Source organism: Pongo pygmaeus, chromosome 5 (assembly GCF_028885625.2).
Source record: "Pongo pygmaeus isolate AG05252 chromosome 5, NHGRI_mPonPyg2-v2.0_pri, whole genome shotgun sequence".
NCBI lineage: Eukaryota > Metazoa > Chordata > Mammalia > Primates > Hominidae > Pongo > Pongo pygmaeus.
The window spans coordinates 76,059,786-76,080,762 of record NC_072378.2 but is presented as its reverse complement, the minus strand read 5'-3'; the positions used below and the strand labels follow the sequence as shown (position 1 = coordinate 76,080,762).

At 38.6% G+C, this 20,977-nt stretch overlaps 1 pseudogene; it reads right to left on the bottom strand.

Moving 5' to 3' along the window:
• Positions 1 to 247, bottom strand: part of LOC129039070 (52 kDa repressor of the inhibitor of the protein kinase-like) — a 31,543-nt pseudogene extending 31,296 nt beyond the window's left edge.
• Positions 248 to 20,977: the final 20,730 nt, after the last annotated feature.

The window sequence follows — 20,977 nt, the reverse complement described above, 5'->3', positions numbered from 1 at the left end:
GCAGTCCAGTGGCTGGGACGCTGGACCCCAGGAGAAGACCACCTTCGCACTCCAACCCCTTCTCTGGCTCCCCATCCATCTCACTGAGATCCACCTCCACTACTCAATAAAACTTTGCACTCATCCTTTGAGCCTGGGTGTGATCCTATTTTGGGGCACTGGGCAAGGGCTCCAGATACAGAAGGGTGTCACACTCGCCCTTGCGATAAGGCAGAGGGTCCATTAAGCTGATTAATACACAAGCCATCTGCGGATGGCAAATCTGAAAGAGCTTTGTAACACGTGCCCACTTGGACTTCTGGAGTCTCAGACATCCACCCCTAGAAGCTGCCTTGGGGCTGGGGCGGAGCCTCTAGAAGCCACCTTGGGGCTGGGGCGGAGCCCAGAAGCACACAGCACCTGCCCATCTGCATGTTCCCCCTAGGGGGTTTGAGCTGTGGTGACCAGGCAGGCCAGCCACACCCTTGTTGCATGCCCTGTGATGGTAATCGGGGAACTCCCCCGTTTCAATACAATATTTATCCTTTTGTGACTGGCTTATTTCATTTAGCTTATTGTCCTCTAGGTCCACCCATATTGTGGCAAGCAGAGTGATTTTCTTCTTCTTTATGGTTGAATAATATTTCATTGCATATGTATACCACACTCTGTTTATCCATTCATCTGTTGTGTCCGTATCTTGGCTGTTACGAACAATGCTACAGTGAACATGGGGGATGCGGGTATTTCTTTGAGATATTAATTTCAATTATATTTTATATATACCAAGGAGTGGGATTACTGAATCATATGTGGGTTGTATTTTTTGAGGAACATCCATGCTATTTTCTGTAGTGGCTGCAACATTCGACATTCTCACCAACAGTAAACAAGTGTTTCTTTTTCCCCATACCCTTGCCAACCAATAGATGTTATCTCTTATCTCTGCTAACAGCCATCCTAAAAGGTGTGAGGTGATAGTTCATTGTGGTTTTGATCTGCATTCTCCTGTTCATTAGGGATGTTAGGCATCTTTTCATATAGGTGGTGGACATTTCGATGTCTTCTTTGGAAAAATGTCATCTACTTTTAACCAACTTTATACTAATGAAAATTTGTTGTAAATCAAATAACAGCTTTGTTGTTTTTCACCTTTGGATTTCACAACAAATAGAATTTTTTTTTTTTTTTTTGAGATGGAGTCTCACTCTGTCACCCATGCTGGAGTGTGGTGGCATGATCTCAGCTCACTGCAACCTCCCAGGCCGGAGTGCAGTGGCGTGATCTCGGCTCACTGTAACTCCACCTGGCGGTTTCAAGAGCTTCTCCTGCCTCAGCTTCCCAAGTAGCTGGGACTACAGGTGCGCACCTGTCATGGAACTTCTCATCTTTCATAATTATGTGAGATAATTCCCCTAATAAATCCTCTCACATCTATCTATATGTGTATATCCTATTGCTTCCATGTCTCTGGAGAACCTTGATTAATACAATAGTTAACTAACAATAACATGAAAATAAGATGACTCTATTAGACAGAAAACTAATTTTTCTAAAGGAAATGCTACTTTTTGGAAAATAATACTATGTCTTATTTTTGTGACAACAATCACATAAAAGATTGATAGTACACATACTAAATGTCCCTCAAAACACTTTCAGTCATAGCATTAAACAATATATATAGTTACTGAACAAAATAAGATTCAAAGTAAAAACATCTTCATATAAAGTATTCAGTTACATTTTTGGAAAAAAAAAATTTGAAAAGCAGTTCATTGTGGATAATTTTGTCTTCTAAAATTTACTGTTTACTATTTTGAGCACTATGTTTTCTGCTCTACTGTGGATTATATCATTTAATCTCATAGCACTCTTGTAAAATAAATTCTACTTCATCAATTCTGTTTTATAAATTAAAAAAAGACTACATTATAGAAGGCAATTTGGTAGTACCTATTGAAAGTTTTAAGCAATATTTATCCTTTAGCCCATAAATTCTACTTCTGGCATTTTGTTTTATAAATACACATACCCATACATGAAATGAAGCATGTAGGGAGTTACTCATTGCAGCTTTGTTTATAATAGCAAATGTTTAGAAACAGTCCAAGTGCCCATCAAGAGAAAAATGGCAAAATACACCATAAATTTATTGCAAATATCTAATGCTATTTAACAAGCATAGTGACTTGAAACAATAACAATCTTTTTTTTTTTCTTTTTTTTTTTTGAGACAGAGTCTCGCTCTGTCACCCAGGCTGGAGTGCAGTGGCACCATCTCGGCTCACTGCAAGCTCTGCCTCCCAGGTTCACACCATTCTCCTGCCTCAGCCTCCCGCATAGCTGGGACTACAGGTGCCCACCACCACACCTGGCTAATTTTTTGTATTTTTGGTAGAGACGAGGTTTCACCATGTTAGCCAGGATGGTCTCAATCTCCTGACCTCATGATCCACCAGCGTCACCCTCCCTTTTTTTTTTTTTTTTTCAATGAATCTACCATTTAGGTAGGTCTTAGAAAGAACAGGTCATTGTTGCTGGATGCAACACCATCTGAAGTTACTCAACTAGGACCTGGAGTAGCCGCTTTCAATTTGACTCATTCAAACACCTGGCAAGTAGGTGCTGCCTGGCAGTTAGAGGCTGAGGTTAAGGCTCTGGGCCACGGACCAAGGTTCCTCTGCACCTTGAGTGCTTGGGCTTCTTTAAAATGTGTTAGCTGGGCTCAAGAGCAATCATCTTGCAAAAAACAGAAGGAAACTAAAACTCTCTGTGTGACCTAACCTCCAAAGTCTATATCACTTCCACCTGAGTCAGAAATCCTCACATATACAATCTGTCACATTTTTCTGAGATATATTAAGTAAAAAAAATGAGACTTCTAGATCTGCAAGTTTGGCTAGATAGCTTTAGTATAAAGCAGAAAGAAAAAAGAAGCATTTGCAGGATTAGACAAGATGAACGAATAGGAACAGCTCCAGTCTACAGCTCCCAGTGTAAGCGATGCAGAAGACGGGTGATTTCTGCATTTCCAACTGAGGTACCGGGTTCATCTCACTGGGGCTTGTTGGACAGTGGGTACAGGACAGCGGGTGCAGCCCACGGTCCGTGAACCAAAGCAGGGCAAGGCATTGCCTCACCCAAGAAGCTCAAGGGGTCAGGAAATTCCCTTTCCTAGCCAAGGGAAGCTATGACAGACGGTACCTGGAAAATCAGGACACTCCCACCCTAATACTGCACTTTTCCAACAGTCTTAGCAAACAGCACACCAGGAGATTATATCCCATGCCTGGCTTGAAGGGTCCCATGCCCATGGAGCCTTGCTCATTGCTAGCACAGCAGTCTGATATTGAACTGGAAGGCAGCAACAAGGCTGGGGGAAGGGTGCCCCCCATTGCTGAGGCTTGAGTAGGTAAACAAAGTGGTCTGGAAGCTCGAACTGGGTGGAGCCCACCACAGCTCCAAGAGGCCTGCCTGCCTCTGTAGACTCCACCTCTGGGGGCAGGGCATAGCTGAACAAATGGCAGCGGAAACTTCTGCAGACTTAAAGGTCCCTGTCTGACAGTTTTGAAAAGAGTAGTGGTTCTCCCAGCATGGAAGTTGAGATCTGAGAATGGACAGACTGCATCTTCAAGTGGGTCCCTGAAACCTGAGTAGCCTAACTGGGAGGCACCCCCCAGTAGAGGCTGACTGACACCTCATACGGCTGGGTGCCCCTCTGAGACGAGCTTACAGAGGAACGATTAGGCAGCAACATTTGCCGGTCTGCATATTTGCTGTTCTGCAGCCTCTGCTGGTGATACCAAGGCAAACAGGGTCTGGAGTGGACCTCTAGCAAACTCCAACAGACCTGAAGCTGAGGGTCCTGTTAGAAGGAAAACTAACAAACAGAAAAGACATCCACACCAAAACCCTATCTGTACATCAGCATCATCAAAGACCAAAGGTAGATAAAACCACAAAGATGAGGAGAAACCAGAGCAGTAAAGCTGAAAATCCTAAAAGTCAGAGCGCCTCTTCTCCTCCAAAGGAATGCAGCTCCTCACCAGCAACGGAACACAGCTGGATGGAGAATGACTTTGATGAGCTAAGAGAAGGCTTCAGAAGATCAGAAATAACAAACTTCTCCAAGCTAAAGGAGGATGTTCGAACCCATCACAAAGAAGCTAAAAACCTTGAAAAAAGATTGGATGAATGGCTAACTAGAATAAACAGCGTAGATAAGAACTTAAATGAGCTGATAGAGCTGAAAACCATGGCACGAGAACTACATGACGCATGCACAAGCTTCAGTAGCCGATTTGATCAACTGGAAGAAAGGGTATCAGTGACTGAAGATCAAGTGAATGAAAAGAAGTGAGAAGAGAAGATTAGAGAGAAAAGAGTAAAAAGAAATGAACAAAGCCTCCAAGAAATACGGGACTATGTGAAAAGACCAAATCTATGTCTAATTGGTGTACCTGAAAGAGATGGGGAGAATGGAACCAAGTTGGAAAACACTCTACAGGATATTATCCAGGAGAACCTCCCCAACCTAGCAAGGCAAGCCAACAATTCAAATTCAGGAAATACAGAGAATACCACGAAGATACTTCACAAGAAGAGCAACTCCAAGACACATAATTGTCAGATTCACCAAAGTTGAAATGAAGGAAAAAAATGTTAAGGGCAGCCAGAGAGAAAGGTCGGGTTACCCACAAAAGGAATCCCATCAGACTAACAGCAGATCTCTTGGCAGAAATTCTACAAGCCAGAAGAGAGTGGGGGTCAATATTCAACATTCTTAAAGAAAAGAACTTTCAACCCAGAATTTCATATCCAGCCAAACTAAGCTTCATAAATGAAGGAGAAATAAAATCCTTTACAGACAAGCAAATGCTGAGAGATTTTGTCACCACCAGGCCTCCGTTACAAGAGCTCCTGAAGGAAGCACTAAACATGGAAAGGAACAACCGGTACCAGCCACTGCAAAAACATGCCAAATTGTAAAGACCATCAAGGCTAGGAAGAAACTGCATCAACTAACGAGCAAAATATCCAGCTAACATCATAATGACAGGATCATATTCACACATAACAATACAAACCTTAAATGTAAATGGGCTAAATGCTCCAAATAAAAGACACAGACTAGCAAATTGGATAAAGAGTCAAGAACCATCAGTGTGCTGTATTCAGGAGACCCATCTCACGTGCAGAGACACACATAGGCTCAAAATAAAGGGATGGAGGAAGATCTACCAAGCAAATGCAAAACAAAAAAAAGCAGGGGTTGCAATCTTAGTCTCTGATAAAACAGACTTTAAGCCAACAAAGATCAAAAGAGACAAAGAAGGCCATTATATACTGGTAAAGGGATCAATTCAACAAGAAGAGCTAACTATCCTAAATATATATGCACCCAATACAGGAGCACCCAGATTCATAAAGCAAGTCCTTAGAGACCTACAAAGAGACTTAGACTCCCACACAATAATAATAGGAGATTTTAACATCCCACTGTCAACATTAGACAGATCCAGGAGACAGAAAGTTAACAAGGATATCCAGGAATTGAACTCAACTCTGCACCAAGCAGACCTAATAGACATCTACAGAACTCTCCACCCCAAATCAACAGAATATACATTCTTCTCAGCCAGCATCACATAGCACTTATTCCAAAATTGACCAGATAGTTGGAAGTAAAGCACTCCTCAGCAAATGTAAAAGAACAGAAATTATAACAAACTCTCTCTTAGACCACAGTGCAATCAGACTAGAACTCAGGATTAAGAAACTCACTCAAAACTGCTCAACTGCATGGAAACTGAACAACCTGCTCCTGAATGACTACTGGGTACATAATGAAATGAAGGCAGAAATAAATATGTTCTTTGAAACCAATGAGAACCAAAACACAACATACCAGAATCTCTGGGACACATTTAAAGCAGTGTGTAGAGGGAAATCTATAGCATTAAGTGCCCACAAGAGAAAGCAGCAAAGATCTAAAATTGACACCCTAACATCACAATTAAAAGAACTAGAGAAGCAAGAGCAAACACATTCAAAGGCTAGCAGAAGGCAAGAAATAAGTAAGATCAGAGCAGAACTGAAGGAGATAGAGGCACAAAAATCCCTTCAAAAAAATCAATGAATCCAGGAGCTGGTTTTTTGAAAGGATCAACAAAACAGATAGACTGCCAGCAAGACTAATAAAGAAGAAAAGAGAGAAGAATCAAATAGATGCAATAAAAAATGATAAAGGAGGATATCACCACTGATCCCACAGAAATACAAACTACCATCAGAGAATACTATAAACACCTCTACGCAAATCAACTAGAAAATCTGGAAGAAATGGATAAATTCCTCAACACATATACCCTCCCAAGACTAAACCAGGAAGAAGTTGAATGCCTGAATACACCAATAACGGGCTCTGAAATTGAGGCAATAATTAATAGCCTACCAACCAAAAAAAGTCCAGGGCCAGATGGATTCACAGCTGAATTCTACCAGAGGTACAAGGAGGAGCCCGTACCATTCCTTCTGAAACTATTCCAATCAATAGAAAAAGAGGGAATCCTCCCTAACTCATTTTATGAAGCCAGCATCATCCTGATACCAAAGCCTGGCAGAGACACAACAAAAAAAGAGAATTTTAGACCAATATCCCTGATGAACAGAGATGCAAAAATCCTCAATAAAATACTGGCAAACTGAATCCAGCAGCACATCAAAAAGCTTATCCACCATGATCAAGTGGGCTTCATCTCTGGGATGCAAGGCTGGTTCAACATATGCAAATCAATAAACATAATCCAGCATATAAACAGAATCAAAGACAAAAACCACATAATTATCTCAACAGATGCAGAAAAGGCCTTTGACAAAATTCAACAGCCTTCATGCTAAAAATTCTCAATAAAGTAGGTATTGATGGAAAATATCTCAAAATAATTAGAGCTATTTATGACAAATCCACAGCCAATATCATACTGAATGGGCAAAAACTGGAAGCATTCCCTTTGAAAACTGGCACAAGACAGGGATGCCCTCTCTCACCACTCCTATTCAACAAAGAGTTGGAAGTTCTGGCCAGGGCAATCAGGCAGGAAAAAGAAATAAAGGGTATTCAATTAGGAAAAGAGGAAGTCAAATTGTCCCTGTTTCCAGATGACATGATTGTATATCTAGAAAACCCAATCCTCTCAGCCCAAAATCTCCTTAAGCTTTGATAAGCAACTTCGGCAAAGTCTCAGGATACAAAATCAACGTGCAAAAGTCACAAGCATTCCAATACACCAATAACAGAGAAACAGAGAGCCAAATCATGAGCGAATTCTCATTCACAATTGCTTCAAAGAGAATAAAATACCTAGGAATCCAACTTACAAGGGATGTGAAGGACCTCTTCAAGGAGAATTACAAACCACTACTCAATGAAATAAAAGAGGACACAAACAAATGGAAGAACATTCCATGATCATGGATAGGAAGAATCAATATCGTGAAAATGGCCATACTGCCCAAGGTAATTTATGGATTCAATGCCATCCCCATCAAGCTACCAATGACTTTCTTCAAAGAATTGGAAAAAACTACTTTAAAGTTCATATGGAACCAAAAAAGAGCCTGCATTGCCAAGACAATCCTAAGCCAAAAGAATAAAGCTGGAGGCATCAGGCTACCCATACTACAAGGCTACAGTAACCAAAACATCATGGTACTGGTACTGAAACAGAGATATAGACCAATGGAACAGAACAGAGCCCTCAAAAATAATACCACACATCTACCACCATCTGATCTTTGACAAACCTGACAAAAACAAGAAATGGGGAAAGGATTCCCTATTTAATAAATGGTGCTGGGAAAAGTGGCTAGCCATATGTAGAAAGCTGAAACTGTATCCCTTCCTTACATCTTACACAAAAATTAATTCAAGATGGATTAAAGACTTAAATATCAGACCTAAAACCATAAAAACTCTAGAAGAAAACCTAGGCAATACCATTCAGGACATAGGCATGAGCAAGGACCTCATGTCTAAAACAACAAAAGCAATGGGAAAAAAACCAAAATTGAGAAATGGAATCCAATTAAACTAAAGAGCTTCTGTCATCAGAAATTCTACCATCAGAGTGAACAGGCAACCTACAGAATGGGAGAAAATTTTTACAATCTACCCATCTGACAAAGGGCTAATATCCAGAATCTACAAAGAACTTAAACAAATTTACAAGAAAAAATCAAGCAATCCCATCAACAAGTGGGCGAAGGATATGAACAGATACTTCTCAAAAGAAGACATTTATGCAGCCAACAGACACACGAAAAAATGCTCATCATCACTGGCCATCAGACAATGCAAATCAAAACCACAATGAGATACCATCTCACACCAGTTAGAATAGCGATCATTAAAAAGTCAGGAAAAAACAGGTGCTGGAGAGGATGTGGCGAAATAGGAACACTTTTACACTGTTGGTGGGATTGTAAACTAGTTCAACCATTGTGGAAGACAGTGTGGCAATTCCTGAAGATCTAGAACTAGAAATACCATTTGACCCAGCCATCCCATTAGTGGGTATATACCCAAAGGACTATAAATCATGCTGCTATAAAGACACATGCACACATATGTTTATTGCAGCACTATTCACAATAGCAAAGACTTGGAACCAACCCAAATGTCCATCAGTGATAGACTGGATTAAGAAAATGTGGCACATATACACCATGGAATACTATGCAGCCATAAAAAAGGATGATTTCATGTCCTTTGCAGAGACATGGATGAAGCTGGAAACCATCATTCTGAGCAAACTATCGCAAGGACAGAAAACCAAACACTGCGTGTTCTCACTCATAGGTGGGAACTGAACAATGAGAACACTTGGACACAGGGTGGGAAACATCACACACTGTGGCCTGTCATAGGGTGGAGGGAGCAGGGAGGGATAGCATTAGGAGATATACCTAATGTAAATGACGAGTTGATGGATGCAGCACACCAACATGGCACATATACACATATGCAACAAACCTGCACGTTGTGCACATGTACCCTAGAACTTAAAGTATAATTTAAAAAAAGAAAAAAGAAGCATTTGCATTAAGAAGTCCAAAATATTACATAAATGTTTCTTTTTTTTTTTTTTTTTTTTTGAGACGGAGTCTCGCTCTGTTGCCCAGGCTGGAGGGCAGTGGCGCCATCTCGGCTCACTGCAAACTCCACCTCCCTGGCTCACCCCATCCTCCTGCCTCAGCCTCCTGAGTAGCTGGGATTACAGGCACCTGCCACCACGCCTGGCTAATTTTTTGTATTTTTGGTAGAGACGGGGTGTCACCATGTTAGCCAGGAAGGTCTCGATCTCCTGACCTCGTGATCCACCTGCCTCAGCCTCTCAAAGTGCTGGGATTACAGGTGTGAGCCACCGTGCCCTGCCAATTATTTGTGTTTTAAGTGAAATGGGAAGTAGTAATTGGGGGTAATGGTAAAAGCAAGATTTTTCATTTTATATATTTTCATATTGTTTTGATTCTTGAATTGTATGGCATATTCAAAACTTCAAGTGTGTGTGTGTGTGCGTGTGTGTGTGTGTGTGTGTCCCAATAATAAATAATCCCGATAATAAATAATCTACCTACTATCACCCAGGTAGTAGGTCACAGAGTAGGGAATTAAAGCCTGGTAGATCTAACTTTGAAGGCTTCAGTCTTAGCCACATTGTCATCCTGCCTCCTGATCTAGGATCAAACTGTCTCCCTATATCAAGGCAGCTGTACTGCATTATGACTTCTTGATGACATGGTGGACTAGGTCCCCCCTTTCCCACAAGAAATGACCCTTAGTGCTCGGGACATTACTGGATGCTATACATCGGCCTGGTGCAGGTTCTTCTTCAAATTGAATATAACAGATTCCTTTGATAATGTGATTTTTTAAATTTATCTTATTAGTTTTAAAAGAGAAAAATGAAACTAAGAAGTACTTTCATGTTTCCAGAGTTTTCAATAGTCATATAAGATTTTCTCCTTAGATCATATGTAAAAAAATGAGCAATGTCTACTTTACATATCTCATCTTGGTTGTCTAAAAATCCCATAATCCACAACAGTTTGTTGTCTGCGTTATTTACTTTTCAGAGAGAGCAAAAACAAATCATCTTAATATATTTAGAAACATCAAAAGTAAAAAGCAATCTTAAACAAATTGATTACCATAAATGCTTAGAATGTTAGGTAGGTATTTTCTCCCAAACTTCTATTTCCACCAAATCTCACCTACTGGTGTTCCTGTGTTACGGAAAAAACATGGAAGAGAATGACTTATATTCTATTTGGGATAGATCACAGCACCACCGTGGCCTTGTGATCTTAGAAAGTGACAGGAACCATGGCAGCAAATAGGATTAAAATTAAGGTAAAATTAACTAGCACCTTCATTCTGGCAGCTCTGCTCTCTTGGGGGCTCTTTGAACGATGATGAGCTTGCTAAAACATATTTGTGCCATAGAAAGGCCTAGTAAGTTTATTTGTACTTTGATGCATTGTGTCAGGACACATATGATAGTCTGTGCTGAATTTTTGGAGGTGAGAAAGGGAGCCACTGATGAAGGCTTGGGTTTGTCTTAATTTCACCACTGAGAATGACAACACACACCTACAATGCTTCTTTTACCAAGCTGATGTGAGGCTCAAAAGCACTTTGTAACCTGAATACAATAAGTCTTTGTAATTATTACCTTAAGGAAAACGAGTCAAGCAGTAAATGACTCCATGGAGTTATTTGGTTTGAATCAGAACTTTGACATAGCATGAATGAAGCAAAATGATGCATTTTTTTTTTTACAAATGTAAGAGAAAATTCAATTTCCATGGTGATTGCATCTTAGATTAACCCTTTCTTGCTTTAGAATCTACTACAGAGTCAAATAAGAGAGAGATGTTGATGATGCAATGATATAAAGCATGTATACATGGGCTTTGTCATTATCGTTATCATTGTTTTCTCCAAATGGTCAATTGTTGGGACACTGAAAACAAAACAAAAATAAAATAGAGAAGTACCTGTGTTCTGTTTTGTTAAATTATTTAATTGCCTCATTTACGTGGGGTCAGCGCTTTTCTGCATGTCTCCCTTAGATGAGATACTTAGACTAGAGAAGGAGCCATCATTGTGGGTAAATAGCTCTTTAAGGGAGCGAGATGAAGTAGTCTTACTAAACAACTGAAACAGAAATGTCATAATAAGTCCCTAACATCCAAACCACCCTAAAAGAGAACAAAAAGCACGACTTTGAACACACACTTTTTATGGAAGGGTTGAACTACCATTTTATTTATCTCAATGTGAGAAAAGGAGCCTTTTGGATAATATTGGAAGGAATCTAAGTTGGCTTAATTTAATCTAGAAATTTTTTTTAAAAAAGTAAAAGCTAAGAAACTGTATATGACAGAGTCCTATTGAAAAAAACCCTCTGTCTTGGGTGCCAAACACTCATAAATCACAGATTAAATCTTTAAATGGAAGATATACTAATAAATTCTCTTCAATAAGGAAAAAAGTGTTACTCAGTTTAAAAGTAATGAAGTGAGGATTACGGTAATATGATCCAACACTTAGGCACTCAAATTATCAGAAAATTGCTTTAGGTTTTCTATTAAGAAACAATCAGATATATATTCTGCTTAGCACAAAATGTCCTTATCTTTGCTGATACAAATCACTATTTTCAATACAATCTCTTTAACCAAATTCACAAATGACTTGCAATTTGTTTACAAACTAATCATAGATGTTTTCAAATTTTTGTCTTGCATACCTCAAAATGACTGTGCAGTGTCACTGCATGAGCTGCTTCAGGCGGAAACAGAATTTTTTATTTTAATGCCTTACACACATCTGCTGAAAATGATCAGGGGGAGGAAAATGCAGACAAGCAAAGAGGTTTAGAAAAAAACATGAAAAGGAATGTAAAGTAAGCAGAAGCCTTGAGAGTCACATTTTGTTGGAAATGCCTTTGGAATATTTTGAATTTCTTTTTTTTTCAATAATCTTTTACATGATATATGGAGTACTTGTTAAGAATAATGGATCCCAGTAAGACACTGACAACCCTTCTGATAAGACTGCCCTGCATTGCCTATTGAATTTAATATACAGTAGCCAAACCTATAGAGACAGTGTAGTGTAGGGTCCTAAAAAATAAATACCTTAAAAAGTATTTATAGAAATTAAATGGAGGAAGAAAAAGAACTGCAGAATTCAAATAATTTTTCCATATTAATCTTTACTGGGTATATTTCACACTGATGCTTTTAGAATTAATGCAAGCATTCTCTTATTTGAAAGTATAAGATCTATTTTAAGAGAGAGGGAATTGCTTATTAAATTGTATAGAAATCTCTACCTATACAATTTGTACTTGGAGACCCATAAGACCATATTCATTCCCCTTGAATTTATATTACACATTTAATGACATAATTTCACACTTAAATAAAGCAACATTTTTTGCTATTAAAGATGTTTCTTCTTCAGATATTTAAAACACACCCACTTTATTTATATCTTAAGATACATACATCTTAAGATATTTAAAACATGCCAACTTTAAGAAAAAATAACATATTTACAATTAGAATATAAATGGTAACTTTATTCAGCTAATGTACAGCAGTCATTAACCCCCTGATGTAGGGGTATTTTGCCACCTACACAACTTATTCCCCCCTGAAACACTTTGTGCTGTGCTATGCTGTGCTCCAAACATCTTCAAGCTGTGTTCTTTAAAAGACAGAGAGAAAATGAGTTTTGTTTGCAAATTCGTCATTTGTGATACGTTATGTTGAATGTCATACAATCCACAAGAACTCAAAAGGTTTCAGAAAGCGTATTGTTGAAGTTTTCTTGTTTTTAACTAAAGTACTCAAAGAAACCTTCTTAACAGATGGACTACTACAAGCAGGAAAATAACATATATTTGAAACAGCATGCCATATTGTACATGTCAGGACAGTTCAATAGGCTGAATTAATGATGGTTTTCTCTTCTTCCTCTTTACTTAACACCTGCTGTGATGAAGAGTTTGAAATCTGACTATTTCTAGCTTTCAATATTAGAACATGATAAGTTTAAACAATGAATACCAGCTTCTCAGAGCATTTCTGTGCATTTTGTTGATGCTTTGCCCATGTTCTCTGTCAGTGGGGAGCAAAGGAACCCAACCAGCCATAGCAAGCCAGAGATTTAAACTACTGTCTTGATGAAATACATTATGTTTATAAAAAGCAAAATTATTTTCTGAGGTTTGCCATCTGCCAAGTATTGAAAGAGTAAATTATAAGTATTCCTTCCAGGTATTATAAATTCAAAGTGTCTTTGAAAATATCTGTTTAACATTCCCTTAAACCTATAAATATATACACTGATGAAACCATAAGGAGAAGAAGCTCCTCCCCTCTAGTTGGTTTTCAAATGTAATTGGCTTCATAACTGTTTCAACTAACTAGTTAAATGTTTAATCTTAAGGTAAACTCGTGCATAAGATCTTCCTTTTTTTTAACAAAGTGTCTGTCATTTACAAATGGAATATCCATAATTAAATATGAATACAGATATTGAATAGTGTCAGGGAAAAAACTAGGACTAGTATCTATAAACAAGATTTGAAGTCATGGATAATTCATTAATTGATGTCTACTTCAATCGCTGCTTTCTCTCAGTGAAGAAAGTCATCAAGTCACTGAGCCTCTATCCATAGTATGGTCCCCACCACTTCGGTGCCACCACTTTTGTCAAGGTCACCAATTACTTCCATGTGCCAAACACAGTGGTCACTACTCTGTCTTCATCTCAGTGAACCATGGGCAATATCCAGCAGAGTTAACCACTCCCTCCCTGTCTTCTGTAACATCACACCCTACAGGTATCCCACCTCCCTACTGGCCTTTCCTTCCCAGAAGCCTTGGATGACTTCTCTTCTATTAAAACATCAAATATTGGCTCAAACTGTTAACTATGCATTTTCTACAAGTGCCCCCCTTCCCTTGGGTTTAAATCCTATTCATAGCATTATGTTTACTCCCCAACTTGTATCATCAGCTCGAAGGCACATAGTCACCTGCCAATCTGACATCTCCACCCGACTTCTAATAGACATCTCAATATTTACATGGTCAAAGCAGAACTCTTGTTTTTTCCCCCCCTAAAAATCTTCTGCATCCCATTCTTCCTTGGCTACTCCATTCATGAGTACCTGAAGCCAAAATCCAAAGATTTAACCTTGAGTTTTTTCTGGACCTTTACTCTCTTCATCTACAAACAGTTTTTGTTGATTCAAACTCCAAATTATGTCACAAATGTATTCACTTCTCCACACATCCATGGTTTCAACTCTCCTTCAGGATATCATCATATTTATCTTGAATCACTGCAATATTCTCCTTCTCCTATGTACTACACAGCATGCCAAGTAACAAGTAGGGTAATCTGTGCTCAGTAAATCAGACTGTGTTATTCTCTTGCTTAATAATAACAATTCATTGCTTTTATACTTTGGCTTATGAGGCTACATATAAACTACATCTGCCTGTCTCTCAAAATTCATCTCATATAATGCTGTCCCTTTTTGCTATGTTCCAACTGCTCTGGCATTCTGTTTACTCCATTGTGGAAGGCTCTTTCCAACTATAAACCTTTATACTGTTAATTGTTATTTCCTCTATCTGGAAAGGTTTTTGACAGGATCTTTGCGGACATTTTGCAGACATCTTACTCTTCTCATGAAGACTGTGGATTAAAATTTCCCTTCCTCGAAGAATTCTTCTTTGGACACTAAGTTTAAAATTAACCCCCTCTCCCACTCTACACCAAACACTTAATATTATACCAACATGTTTTACAACATTTGTCATTGATGGATACTTTCATTTTTTTATTGTTTGTATTCCTCTACTGGAAGTCAAGTTTAAAACAAGCATAATTCTTGCTCGTTGAGCTCGCTGCCAATTGCCAGCAGCTGGAACAGGGCTTGGAACATAATGTTCTCAATAAATGCTATTGAATAATATGCATGTTATCATATTGGGAGTACCCACAAAGAAGCTTCAATTGAAGAAGGATACAGTCATCACAAGAAGTTGTTTCTGCATATGAAATGACCTTTGGCATTGTTAATCTATCTTTTTGGGCTTCAGTCTTGTCTTCATTTATCACTACCACTAGCTGTACCTGGGACCTTGGGCAAATGCTGTCTCTAAATGCATTTTTTAATTAAAATAAAATTGTATAGACTCATATTAGTTTATTTAATACATAAATAGTTTTTGTACACCTACTATATACTTGGCGCTGTCCTAGATACTCAGGATACAGCCGTAAACAACAGAGACAAAAATCTCTACCTTCATGAATTTATATTGCATTGGGAAGATATAGATCATAATCAAGAAAAACAAACAATATATACATGTGTAAATGATGGTAGATGTTAAACATAAAAACAAAAACTGGAAAGGAGTATAGGGATCCCCAACTTGTGGAGAAAAAGAGGTATAAATTTTAGCTAGGGTGGCCACTGAAGGTGGCATTTCTGTGAAGATATAAATGAAGTGAAGTAATGAATCATCCACATGGCAGTGCAACTCTGGCAGAGATAACAAATGCCATGCACATGGCCTGTGAGCTGGAGGACAAGGAGGAGGTCAGTGTGGCTGGAGAGGAATGATGGGGGAAAAGGTAGGAAATAAGGTCAAAAAGGTAGCAGTGGGGAGCAGATCACAGGGAGTCTTGCCAAAAGAATGCCAGCTTTTATGACAGTGAGATATGCAGCAATGGAGGGTCTGAGTAGAGGAGAGGCATGATCTGACTTCTCTTTTAATTCTCTGTGGCTGCTGCCCTGAGAATAGACAGTGAGAGAGCAAGAGTAAAACCATTGGCTTTCAAGTGAGCATTGAAGAGTTAGGTATTTATTGTAGTCTTTGCACTCTGGGCTTATTCATATCCATCTTTCTTGGGAAGGGTTTCCAGGTATTCAAAGAGATGTGGGTGTTGTAATTTAAGCAATATATGCATTAGGAGGCACCCCAAGCCCAGTAATGCTGTGGTTCTTGCAGACTTGTAGAGGTACTGCTTTGGTGGTCTTAGATAAGATCTGGAAAAAGTTCTCTTCATTACCAGACAGAGACTCTTACTCTCTTCCCTTACTTTCTCCCAAACTAATGAAGTCTCTGTCTCTCTGTTCTGAGCCACTGGAGCTGGGGGATGGATTACACAAGCACCCTTGTGGCCACCACCACTGGGACTGTGCTGGGTCAGACCCGAAGCCAGGACAGCACTGGGTCTCGCTCCAGGCCTACCGCAATCACTACCTGGCTGCCATCTATGTTTACTCAAGACCCTAGAGCTCTACAATCAGCAGGCAGGAAAGCCAGATAGGTCCTTTCCTTCAGGGCAGTGAGTTTACCCAGGGCCCAGGAAGATGTCATTCAGGAGGCAGGGACTGGAGTTGAAAACCTTAGAAATCTACCTGTTGCTTCATTCTACTGCAGTTAAGCTGGCACTCAAACCAAAGACAAAGTCCTCCCCATTCTTCCCTCCCCTTTCCACAGGCAGAGTAGCCTTTCCCCATGGCTATTACCACCACAGACCCACAAGTACTACCAGGCTACTGCTGAGGATCACTTAAGGCCCAAGCACTCTTCAGTCAGCTTGTGGTGAAAGCAGCTAGGCCGGGGACTCACCATTCAGAGCAGTGAGATGCCCTCTTGCCCTGGGCATGTCCAGAAATGCTGTCCAAGAGCCTAGAGCCTGCTTGGTGCTCTACCCCATGGTGTCTGACCTGGTACCTGATTTTTGGTTCTTGTAAATGTGTTTTTTTATGTAGAAAGTTGTTAAATTTGGTGTTCCTGTTAGGGAGATGACTGGTGGAGGCTTCTATTTGACCGTGATGTTCTTCCCTTCCATCCAGAGTATTTTTTTTTTTAATAGAGAGAGCTTCTGTAACTAAGCAAGACTTTTCCATACTTATTTTGTAAAAAACCTAAGTGGAAATAGTCTAAAACACATTTTTAGAATCAAGGATCTGAAAGTCATGTTTCCTCTCAATGAACACCTGATGGTGAGTAAACACAATGACATATTATAATCAGGCTGCCAGCTTTCGCCTTTGTGCACAAGTATATTATACCCAAGTGAAATAAAACATGCCCTGAAAATAAGTTTAGTATTATTGATGATGTTGGGGAAACAGAATTAAAAACAAACTCTTCTCTCAACCTAGAAATCTTCTCCACAAAAGTAGTAGAGAATAAAATACTTTGATGATTGAATAAGCATTAAATTTCAATGTAATGCCCATCATAGGTAATCTGCCAAGAGACAGAAAAGATAGAAAGAGATCTCACCCTTCATATAGCCAAGCAAATACAATCCATCATATACATATCCTCCAGGGAAACAATGTTAGTTCTCCAGTAAGAGGCCCTGACAGCACCATTTATTTCACATAATTTATCTTAAATTCACCTAACAATTGAAGTTACCATCTGTGTTAGTTAATTGGCTTATACAAAAGAAAAATAATTTTCTCATATCTTTATGAAATTAGGTAGTTTTATAACTTGGAGCCAGGCATCAGCTAAAGTTAGGCTTGTATCCTCCTGAAAATAGAATACAGGGGTGCTATCTTTTTAGGTGTTTATGTTCAAAGGATAAAATTCCCAAGTCCTTGAAAAAGATATCTCTGGGTCATAAAACTGACAAACAACCTATCTAGTTCTCAAAAGTATTCATATACAGTTTTTATAAGAGGAGAAACTACTTATAATTTCTGAAGTAAATGCACTAAGAAAAAGAGGGGAAGGAAATCTCTTATTTTCAACAGGGAAATTAAGCCTCGTATATTTTATTTACAACGTCCTTACAATGACTGAAAGCATTCTGGGCAAACTTACCTATAGAGAAATAAAGTTGCTAGTACCTGTGCTAGAAACAAAGGCACAACTAGATAAATTAAAAATTATTTTAGAAACAGTGATTCAGGTGTCAAACTATTTTTTCCTTAACTGGAAAGCTGATTAATCTTAATGAATTGTCTTCTATTTCTAGTTCAAAGCTTATCCTTTAATAGCTGAAAAATAAAACTCTGTTTATTTAAAATTTATAGACACACATTTCTCTGTCTTTCCTCTTCTGCCTATAAAATTTAGGCCAATTCAGAGACCTCATCTTTTAGATAATCTTTCTGATCTTTTAAAATGGAAAATGAAAACCAAATACTTTGCAAAAACACTTTTTTATTTTCTCATTTTGGCTTTAGCATTATAACTAAAAAAAGAATAAGAAGCTGCAAATCAAGAAAAAAAATATTCTACCAAGATCATAATTTGGTACATGGTTACATTTTGCCTGGTTGAAGTGGAATACAATGGTAATAGGAAAATTTCTTACCTACATTACTATTTGCCTGATCCCCATTTTTCATGCCACAGTTATGAGATGTCAGAGAGTTCATCTTCCCCTATTCTCTCAGATCATTGTAATGATACTGGGAAGGAGACACTCTCTGCCTCCATCCTTTGCTTTAGTGCTGTCATTTTTCTTTCATTGCTTTCTCTCTGCAGGCTCAATTTGAATGGAAACTAAACCCACTAGGCACTCAGAGTCAATTAACAAGTGATAAGCAGCTATCAGGTCTCAAAAAAAAAAAAAAAAGGCTAAATGGTATTTTAAAGCAGTGAGGAGATGTATGGAAATGCAATACTTTGGTCCACCTTTTCCCTGTGGGTTTAATCATTTCAATATCCTTATTTAACCTCTATTGTTCTCCCAATATATTAGCCTCTATTATCTGGTTTCAGGAGCCAGGAGGGAGAGTGAATACAGGGGAATGGAAATGAATGCAGCAGTGCAGCAGAGAGTAAAAGAGCTGACAATTTCAGCTGTGTTTATAAAGCTGCTTGCTGGTAGGAGTACAGCTCTAATCATCTGAACACAGCCTAGAAGGATGAGACCACTGGGTTTATATTTACTTTATGTGTCGCTAATATCTTACCTTGTTTATAAAGAAGATTTCAGGCGTATCGCGGAGTTGAATTGGCTAATATTGTTTTTCTGATAGTTTCCTAGGCTGCTGGTATATCTGTTCTATCTTTAAAGGTCAGGTTTCAAATTAGGATGAAGGTGGCAAACTGGCTGCCCACAGGTTGCATATGGCCATTGCACATATTTTCTGCAGACACAGTGTTTTACAAAAATTAAATTGAAATCCTTTCAGGCAGTGCACAGAAACGTACTCTTTTCAGCCCACACCCCACACTATCGTTTTGCACTCAACCTGATTCACACATAAGTTTATCTGCCCAGCTTATAGATATTTCAGATAGAAACCTCATAATTTTTCAATCTGATTTGGATGAGCCAATAAAGGGAGTTTATTGGCTCCATGATACATTTCTATTTGATTAATATAAATGTGCTTCAGTGGGCATTAGAACCTTTCAGGTTTTCGTGTCCTGTATACTCCCTCTCAGTTTACCAGATGGTAAAAAAAAAGAATGTTTTATGTTTCTAAATCGGCTCCATTATAATTTATTTAATTTCTCTCATTTTCTACCCAGGAAGGCAGCAAACTATCATCTTTTTCTGTGCCTTCAAAGTGAGAGGTGACTATTAAGTTGTAATTTGAGATTAAAATATATACAGTCATCCCTTGTTAACTGTAGGGGTTTGCTTCCAGGATCTCTCATGGATACAAAATTCTCAGATGCTAAAGTCCTTGATATAAAATGTAGTATTTGCATATGACCTATGCAAATACTCCCTATACTTTAATCTCTACTTATAATACCTAATACAATGTAAATGCTATGTAAATAGTTGTTATACTGTATTGCTTAGAGAATAATTACAAGAAAATAAGCCTATACCTGTTCAGTACAGATGCAATTTTTTTCCAAATATTTTCATGTGGAACTCACAGATACGGAGGGCCAACTGTATTTAAGAATTGGATGAACAATAAGTAATTTCCTTTGATCTGTTAATCGGATAGTTCAATCTTTATCTTGCATGGCTAAGTTTGTGAGATATTTTAGCAATCGAGATACGTAGCTACATAGTCCTGTATGGAGCTGGAAGTGATGGATGGGCCTCTCTCAGGTTCTATCCTCTCACCTTATCTACCTGTGCAATTTTACCCCTTAACACTCAAGGGTTTGCATTCACATTGCTACAATCCAGTTTATTTTCATTCTCACCTTGTCTCTTTTCCTTTTTTTTTTTTTTTTTGAGATCGAGTCTTGCTATGTTTCTCAGGCTTGTCTCCAATTCCTGGGATTAAAAATGATCCTCCCACCTCAGCCTTCTGAGTAGCTGGGACTACAGGTGGGCATCACCACGCCCTGTTATACATCCCTTTTCATCCTCACATACACAGTGTTCATTCTACCTAAAATAGACTTCATTTCCCACTTCACAAATCCAGATCTTCCCATCCATCCTAGCTCAAGTGAAACACCACTTTTCCCCTATAAACATATGCCTGAATAGTGTTATCCTCTTCTTAACTTCAGAATTCTAAATTGTTCAGATGTTCCACATGTTTGGCATACACTCAGAATTAGATTTTAAGTTCCTTGAGGTCAACAGCTATATATTTACTATTCTTTTACAACCACCTTACATTACTCTAATTCTTGGGTTATCCTAAAAGAATATACATTTCATATTCACTCTCCTGTTAGCCCATAAAAAATCAGTATAATGAAAATATGCCAACTTTTTAGCCTTATTGTCTACTGAACTGCCACTTATATCAAGAAGGGGCATAAAAATATTTTGTCAGATCATATATCCTGATTTGTGGTTTAGAAAATATAGCTGCCACTCAGCCCTGACTAAAAACCCGCCTAATGACTATGTTCACTACTTGCGTGATGGGTTCATTAGAAGCCCAAACCTCAGCATTATGCAATATATCCATGTAACAGACCCGCACCT